Below are 10,068 nucleotides of genomic sequence, written 5' to 3'. Positions count from 1 at the left end.
CCAAGAAATATCTAAAAACAAGAAGTGCAAAAAAGTCCTAAATCAAGGAGAGACGCACAAGAAAAAGTACAAGTCAATACTTAATTTATTTTAAGAGCGTTGCAAATTGTAAAGGTAGATGGGCAGTAGGAAGGAAGCTAGGAAGATAGAAGGACAATGGAAAAAAGGGCCTAGGTTGGCCATGTAAAAAAGGAGATAAGGGGATGACCGCCCAAAAGGAATTTAGGGTTTTGTATATAAAGTTGAAAAGTAAATCAGAAGCTATTCTTGTGTATAGCCAAAAGTAGCTCTCCTCTTCTTCTTGCTTACTTGAGCTTGTACTTGAGAGAGGGAGTGTGAGAGTGTGAGAGAGGGAGTGTGTGAGGGTGAGGGATTGTGGTGGAGAAACTCTCCATCTTCTCCTCTCTTCTTCTATTCTCTTCTCTTGCTCGTGGCAATGAAGCTTGGAGCATGGAGCTTGAGGATCAAGCTTACTTGAAGCTTACACTTGGATCGTGGAGCTACCAGAGTGCTTGAGAGAGGAGGCAACCCGATCGGGCATGGAGATAAGCTCACTATACTCGTAGAGAGAGAGTGCATCAGCTATATGAGTGGTAGCCATTAGTGCTCAGCTTGAACCACTTGAAAGAATAAGCGGTCTATGGGTCTTGGTAGTTGAGCTTGAGCTCCACCTCTACATTTTGGTTCTCTTTTCCGGGACCAACAAATTCAATCCGCGAGTGCTTGTGTGCTCCAAATCGAGCATTGAAGTAGGGTTTTCCCGAAATCGGTGCTTGGGATAGATAGGTAGGAAGCAAGGGAATTTGAAGAGATATTCGATCTCCATAGCAAGTAAGTTTTTGGTTTTTTTTTTTAAACTTGGAAAATTAGGTTGGAGTAGTGTAGGTGTTTGCTTTGTAATTTGGATGCATTAGGGTAGAAAAAAACAAATAAATAAAGGAAAACAGACATTAGGATTCTTATTGTCATAACAGGGCAAGAGAGTTTAATTTGTTGCTTATTTGTATTTTGGAGTTTATTTGCTATTCTAAGTATATACAATCTTTCATTATCGTCTATTCTTACATTCTAGAAGTTTATGTAACCCCTCATAACCAAAATCATTAGAATCAAGTTGATTTTCGTCATCCCTGGAAACTCATCCATAGGAATCGAACACTATTACCAAAGTCTTCCCAGAATCGAAATCGGACCAACCCATCCTATCCAATTGGACATACCCTGTCCGATTTCGAAAATCAGACATCCCATAATCGAACATAAAAATCGAAACATCCGGAATCGGCCACTCCAAAATCGGACACCTATCAAATCGGACCACCTGAATCGGACCAACCAAAATCAACCAAAATCGGACCACTTGGACTCGGACAGTCTGATCGATTGATCGGACCAACCCAAAATCAGACGCCTGATTCTAATAATCGAACTCCCGAGAATCGAGCCTCCAAGAATCAAACAGAAAACTGTCAAAATCGGGCAGATAAAGAGAATACAAAGTTGACACATCTAACCCCTAAAATCAACCCAAAGACCGTATAGATGTAAAAGCACATCATAGATCTATTAATGGGCAGAGATTTAGAGCAAGTAGTTCGAAACTTGGCTACGAATGGTCATTCCAATTGCGCATGATATTTAGCATAACGACCATGCGGGCCGGGGGGACTGCCCCACTGGGACCCCCACAGAGAGGGCTCTGCCCCCTCTGCACCTCCCCCAAGTAGGCTAGAAAAAAAAATGCACGCCTTGACAAATCCTGCAAATTAGATCCTAATGTAGTAATGGCTCTACACAAGCATAGATTCTCACTTGCAAAACAACAACCAAAAGCCCATACCCAAACAGAGGCCCTAGAACCTCAATGGGCCAATCTAGCCAACAAGGGTAAAAATTCCACACTGCAAAAACAGGTATATGTTGCATTCGGACTACATCTAGTCAAAGTGGAATGCAACAACATCAAGCTACAACTGCGAGGTTGACTAGATGCGACAATTCTGATGATAGATGCACCTTGAATGGCACTACATAGACGATCCAAGATATCAATGAAGAGTCCACATCTAGTTGTGCAGTTGAGGACCCAAACATATATATTAGAAGGCAATAATTTATAAGCCAAGACCCATAAGATGAAGACAACGTATTGATTGCTTATCTTAGGGTCAAAATCGTTGCAAAAAGAGAGCATAGTGTCGATGCTCTCATTAATGAAGGAGTAGATTTTAATATCTTGACCTATGAAACATAGACCCTACTAGGCCAACCAGAGCTCACACAAACTAATGCAATTCTTAGTCCTTATGGGGGACACCCACAAGCACTCATAAAGAAGTGCAAAATCCGTATAACTATTGAAACTAAAAGCTTGCCTATCCTATTCCATGTTCCTCCAAATAGTGCTAATTGTGGAAGGGAAGCCCTCCTAGGAAGACACTTCAAAAGAGCGACGAAGTGTGAGGCCGATTACATAGCACAAAGGATACACTTGACACTACCCAATGTGAGTATAATCACAACCTTTGGTAAGAGTGACCTCATCAAACCTCGAGAGAAGGACAAGGAACATTCTGAAGTACTAGGCAAGCCTAGTAATGAGAGCGAGGACTTATTGAAAGAGTTGATGCAATTGCATGTTGAACAGAGAGAACCAATGAGCAAGGCCATGCTTGAAACAAGAAGGTTAGGAGACAATGCCAAGGATAAGCATTGGACATACAAATATCGTAGAAGACCACAAAAGAAGCCCAAGCCTTATAGACAAAGGTATTGATCGAGAGCCAGCACAACGCTGCAATAGATATCCAAAGTGTTGCGACATGCTCAAGGGTATTAGTAGGTAACCAATGGATTTGGGTACCAAATCCCCTTGCTAAACCACCTCTATTAGCTGAAGGCTAGGTCCTATCAAAAGCGAAGAAGCGTAGGAGGAAATCTAAACGAAAATCCAACTCTCTAGTCAACAACATTGGAGTGATTGAGCCCCTCACAAATCAAGAAACCCAACATGACTATTCGCGAAAAGGTAGATCCTTAGTCTAGTGTGCTTAACAAGTGGATGTCAAATGTAACCGTCAAGTATGCACAAAGACCACTAGTGCTGCCCAAGGAGCCTTTGACTTCTCAAGAAGATAACAAGCACCACATGCGCAACATTACTCATGATAAGACTGATTGTTCAACAAAGCAAATGGAGAAATCGTCTAATAGCCACCACGAGCAAATCTTCTAGCCAGTGCCAAGTCCACCTAGGAGTCCAAAATCTCATATACCCTCTTTTTCTAAACGAACACAGGAAGCACAACAACAGTCATTAAGTGCAGTTGCTCAATCCCAATCTCTATCTCCATATGAGCTTCCAAACGTCCAAGATGCAAGATATGACATCACCCTTAGCTCTCAGCCTAAGGATAAGCCTATGCAATCCACCTTCACTAGCTCAACTGATGCTCGATTTGCACAAGTGAATGTGCAAAAGGCAACAAAAGACATGACCACTTATTATCTACTTAAGGACTTGACACCGCAGACTACCAATAGTAGCCAATCCACTGAACTAGCTGCTACTACTTCCAATCAAGAATCACAGCAGTCATAGTCTTTGGCCATGACAACGCCCCTTGCGGAACGTGTCCTTAGCAATTCACATGTGGAAAAGGTGTCGCAACCAATATCCTTGACACCTCCAACACTTCCAAAGCACCTAAAGCCTACGTTTGAGAATAAATCTCTCAAAGATTTGGCCAAGGAGATGGCGCATCTAACCAATGAACCAGAGATGAAGTGCATGATAAAGCTTGATCACAATCTGACATCTATCACACGTGTGTACATCCATGTGGACATTGGGAGGCCAACACCAGAGCACACAAAACTCATAGTCAAACCCCTAACTTGGGATGAGCAACAACAAGTTTGCTCCCGCTATGTAGCTGCGCTAAAGAAGTCATAGCGGACATCCCAAAAGCCACAGCTGGAGAATTGTGCTTGATACCCTTACTCTATACTGCTCAATGTGAGACAAACAAGGAAAAGCTTGAAGCAATCAAACGAAAGGGAAAATGACAATGAAACTTTGTGTAGAAATGGTACTCCACCAACCAAAGTTTGGCAGCCAAAATTGACCAATGACTAATGACACTCACTAAGCAAAGGAAAGCCCTTTGGGCATCAATGCATGATCCCACACACATTGCCCCGACCTCATTAAGAGTGTTGGCAATGGTCCATGAGGCCCAGCTTTCTGCCATCACTGTCCAAAAGCATCCCTTGTATGATAAATTGCTTCTAGAAGAAGATCTACACATGGCTAGTAGGCTAAGAGTAGGGAGCATGGTACTTGATGTTAGCACATATATCTTCTGCCTCACTTAAAACCCTGCAATCCTAGATCTCTATGCTTCCCGTCAATACAACCCTGACTTCTTCAGCTGGTTTCATCCAAGCCTACATCAGAAGAACCATAAACTATCTCTTGGTTCTACACTAGAGTCACATGAATCTCCTGAGCAAGAGAAAAACATGCTCTGATAAGAAACAATGGAGGCATGTTCCAATGGGTAAGGACAAGAGTCTAGAGAAAACGACCGACTAGGAGCAATTGCTAATGCAATCGGATGAGAGGCTAAATGGAGGGGAATTAGCTGAAGAGCTAGACTCTCCAAAAAGAGAGGCAATTGTACCCTCACAACCTAGCGAGGCTGTTCACTAGGCTATGGCTATGCTCCATTAGGACACACCAGAAAAAGAGAATGCTGAGGCCCAATCAAGCATATCAATAGCTGACTTGTTAACAAACATGGATCTTGAACACATTTTAGCTATGGAGGCTTGAACTCGTAAGCAAGAGACATGAAGAAGACTTATGACTAGACACAGACTTTTACTCAAGTGAATTAGGTTCCAAGATAGATCAGCTTGGACTCATAAACACAATCTTAAGTGGATAGAGTTACATACTCTAAGTACAAATTACAATAGCATTCATTCAAAAAAATGAACCAAGTACATGCTTTTATAGCTTTCCAACTTCTCCATTATCCTCAATGTGCATATGGGATTCATGATAGCTCTTCCTCAAGCATACATCATTTGTCTATTTCTCAATACCCCCCTCAAATGATGAGTCCCTACACTTGTTGGCTTTTGCCCCCTCTACATGATAACATTGCCCAGAAGACTAGCTCATAGGCAGCCTAGTCAAGTTAAAGCTTGAGACTTTACATCTTTGGCAAGGGTTTTACAAATCAAATCCACTAAGGGAAACATAAATATCCACTATGGGAACAAATTCCTTAAAACAACATGCCAAAGTTGTTGATGGTAGCGGAAGTATCTTTTTCTTCTTCTTCATTCATGAATTGACTTTGGTGGTAGTCATTCTGCATCATCTATGCTTTTTTCTTGTGGAAGCATTTACTAACAATATGACCAATTTTACCACAATAATGACATGTCATCTGACTCCTATTGTCGGTGTTGAATCCTCAACCTCTTCCCTTGGGTCCAGTAGCTCCTCTACTGTATAAGAGGTTTTCCCTTGAGCTGGCCTCTTTTATAACTTTGCTTTTAAATTTTATTTCTCCATCAAGCAGTGAGTGCTCAATATCTTTGAGTAAGAGACTCAGAACGTTACTTAGAGTGGACACAAGGTCTCATATGGATCCTTGTTTACACTTTCAAGTAGTACAACTATTGCTTCATCTTCATCAATATTCTCCTTAAGAGTTGCAAGCTGGGTTTTTAGGCTCTTGAACTTGTTAATGTGTGTGGTCATAGAAGCATTGTCTTTGATATCTAGTTTATAAAACTGCATGAGTAATTTTACCTTTGAGTTTTTTGCTTGGGTACCAAACATTCTGTCCAGTTCCTCCCGAGCGGTTCTAGCATTTCTAATGCCAGATATATGATGTAGCACATCATCACTTAGTCCCTAGGCAATGATGCCTAGTACCTTGTTATTCATCTTCTTCCATTCTTTGGTTTTGAAATGGTCTTCTTCAACGAAACCATCTTCATCATCTTCCTCCTTGTTATCTACATCATCTTCAAACAAGTCCCACAAGTCTTTCTGCATAAGATGGTACATGGTCTTCTCCTTCCCGGCATGAAAGCCTTCACCATTAAACTTTGCTGTCTGTTCCACTTCAGTCATCTTAGTAGGAGTGCTTACCATGAGAACTCTCGGGCAGTGTCTATCCTTTTACAAGACGATTGAGATTTACAAGGGATTTGATAATTGTGACTTTAAATCATTACACAACCTGAGAATATTCTTCGAAACTGGAATCAGAAGGTGAGTTACTTTTGAAAGCTGAAAAACTCAAGTGCCAAGAAGCACTATTTGAGTATCAATAGATTCTATGTCTTGAAGATCTTGATATTTGGGTCGATGTTACTAGGTAATCTTTAAACTTCATTGGATCTTTCCAAATCTACAGTAGGCTTCAAAGATAATTTCACAGTGATCAAGGTCACTATTGATGATGCCAATGAGAAAAGACAAGGTTGCTAAGCTTTTTAAGTTCCTGGCTATGGCTTCCATTGTTTAGGGTTTCAGAAAGCCCTGATTTTTTTGTCGCAGCAAGACCTAGGCACAGCCATTCAGGCCAAGGATTGGATGGGGGGTAGCCTATAGTATAGGCTTTAAATGCCCTATATGGGCAAGACGAATCGCAAACTCCACATGTCATCCAGACTGTACGACTATCATAGGGCGCAACAGAGACATCGATGTTCGATTTTTGTAATGCTGGTCTCCACGATGGATAATGTCACACTCTAATGTGATAGGGAGCTGTGCTAGGAGTAGATGAAGAGCTTCTCAAAAGACACCTTAAGGTGAAATTGCTGTATGATGAGATCTAAGAGCTCCACTGAAGGTAGGTGCAGTTTGGCTATGGTGGCCAAGCCGAGGTGTGTGAAAATAAAGTAGGAGATGAACTCAACCACTTGTCCTGAGCTGGAGTTGATCTATGATTATCTAGAGAAGTATGAGGAAGAGCTAAACTGAGCTCACCATGGCTCTGATACCAAGTTAATAAACATGGATCTTGAACACAATTAGCTATGGAGGCTTGAACTCGTAAGCAAGAGACATGAAGAAGACTGATGACTAGACACGGACTTTTACTCAAGTGAATTAGATTCCAAGATAGATTAGCTTGGACTCATAAACACAATCTTGAGTGGATAGAGTTGCATACTCTAAGTACAAAGTACAATAGCATTCATTCAAAAAAATAAACCAAGTACATGCTTGTATAGCTTTCCAGCTTCTCCACTATCCTCAATGTGCATATGGGATTCAGGACAACTCTTCTTGGAGCATACATCATTTGTCTATTTCTCAACATGACTTGGTTCAAGGTCTTGAGTCTTTAAAGGATACACCTCAATTGCCCAAGAAAAAGAGGAGAAAACAACTAAAGCAACGCCAGTTGCAAGTGGTTGTAGACGCCAAGAAGATTGGGTCCAAGAGTGCTAAAGAGTTGAGGAATAAAGCATCGAGTCCAATGAATGAACCCATTGCCATCTCTCCTAATGGCGGTGAAACCTCAAACATCCGTGTGTCATGATAAATCAAACCAACCATTACCATTAATGGTTGCTTGCAATGCTCAATCCATCGACAACATAACTTACATTGACCAATCAAGAGTGGATAGAACACTCTCACAACATGTTGACAAAACTACACCAATCACATCCAAGGAGAACCATGACACAATAGTAGTAAAGCCTTAGGAGAAATATGAAAACCCCAAGGATATGAGCAATCCTAGCATTGACCAATCTTTCTCATCTAGATCTGAGCCCCCACCTATGCTAAAGCCTAGGGAAACTCCCAGAACCTTGCATGAGATAGCAACCGAGCAAGCCTTCATAGAACATAGAAGTGCCACATAGTGCTTGACCGAGTTGGAAGCTAAACTCAAATTATTTGAACGTGCTTACGTCCTTGCAGACACGGGCACATTTCCTAGGGAGCAGCTTAAGGAATATTTATCATATCCACTATCCTGGGAAGAGCAAGAATATCTTAACGAGCACTATGACAAGCTTCTATATGAACACATGCAACTCATCTTTGACAAGGAAGCTAACGAACTATGCTTAACTGTGACATTCAACGAAGCGCTTTGCCAACCAAATCTCTTAGAGATAGAGCAACTAAAGCAACAATCAAAGGATCAAAGTCAATTTGAAAAATGTTGGTTTGAAATCTATGCTACAATGGCTGAACTTGGAGCCCAGATTATAGCAATCTCAAAGGAGCGACTGGCCAAATGGCGGTCTTAAAGAGACCCAACCTATTTGGCGGCTCCAACAATTGGTTTTTATCCTCACGAAGTGACATGTATTTATAAAGGTGTATATAAATAAACAATGTGTTTTGTGATTGTGTATAGATAATACTAAAAGAAGCAAAGTCAGCACACACACAAGCAATGATATGCATCAAAGTCAATACTATGGAATTCAAATAAGTGATGTCTTTTTGAGCTGCACCTGTTCATTATGGTTGAAGCATATGACTTGCATGTACTTTCACGAGTTTCCAAGTGAATACAGGATGGCACATGTCTCTATATGAAAGCGTCCAATGTCCATGTCACCACAAGACCACCAACCACACAAAGAACCATGATGGAGAAAGTGACATAAATACGAAGAAACAAAGAACCATGACAAAAGCCCCACTGGAAGAGAAAATCACCCCTACAAAAAGCACACATTGCATTTGAGTGTGGCCCAAAACATAGCCATTGGCTACTCTCTCCTTCTTGGTCAAACTCTACATCCGACTCACTGCAGTTGCCACCTTGATTTGTTCGATGTCTCATAAGTTACAAAGAGGTTTGCAAAATCTCAAGTGTATTTATTCATCTCAACAACTATTCCTCTGGCATCGAGGCTAGTAACACAATCATCCTTGTAATATCCATTTTTCACAACCTTTAGATCTCGTCATTTCTCAGTCCAAATGAAAGTCTGATAGCCTCAATGTATTGCAATGGTTGTATTCATTTTATCCAAAGAAAGAAATCAACAAATGAGAAAACAAAAAGAAAATTAAAAAAAATAAAAAAAGCACCCATGATCACAGCACAACACCTAGGGGTCTTTAAATTAGGTATGTCTAGTGACCTTGGTCAACTGGCTCCGTCCCTAGTCCCCTAGCCCTTTACACATCCCCCACAATTAGGTACGTCTAGTGACCTTGGTTGGCTGGCTCCATCCCTAGTCCCCTAGCCCTTTGCACATCCCCCACAATTGTTCAAGTCACATCAAGGGTAGAACATACCTAGGGAGCTTGTCTCGCCTATGGTTAGATATGTCATGCCTATGGTTAGACCCCCACAATTGTTCAAGGCACATCAAGGGTAGAACATACCTAGGGAGCTTTCCTCGCCTATGGTTAGACCTATCATACTGACCCATTTGCACGATTCTTTTTCTCACTCCATCTCAATACCATTGCAATCAATAGTGGTGAGCAAGGCACGAAAGACCACGGAAAGTACATTGTACTCTTCAAACAATACACGTAGCCACTAGCTACCAAAAGCTAAGGCATCAATGAGCTAAATTATACTATATCATGTTGTCAAAATCACAAATGGTGTCTCAAGAAGCCTTCGAGTGTAATTCTCCTCAACATCGATAATTTTTTCGACCCCATTGAACCCTTGCTTCATCCACACATTGCTACGAGGAACTAGACCAGCACACTTCTAACTATATAATATCTAAGTATATACGTGCACTCACATAATATCTACAGCACAATCTATATATAGTTTGGGTCCTCAATTGCAAGACATTACTCTTGGCTTGCCTTGCCTAGAGTTCGAGTTCGATCTGTCTCCCAAACTAATCAAACTACGTCTTGTGCACAATAAGAAAACTAGCACTAACCCCTAGAGAGAGACCATATGAGAGGTTTTCAATTGTAGGTATTGAAGACTCCAACGAAAGTATCATGAGCTCTTCATCAATACTCAACTCTAAATTCTTATCCTTTATCATCATGCAAGCCCACCAAAGAATCATCACACATAG

This window comes from Lygodium microphyllum, chromosome 4 (assembly GCF_053477565.2).
Source record: "Lygodium microphyllum isolate KBCC chromosome 4, Lygodium_microphyllum_v1.1.10, whole genome shotgun sequence".
NCBI classification, from domain to species: domain Eukaryota; kingdom Viridiplantae; phylum Streptophyta; class Polypodiopsida; order Schizaeales; family Lygodiaceae; genus Lygodium; species Lygodium microphyllum.
Note: the sequence above shows the minus strand (reverse complement) of the source record.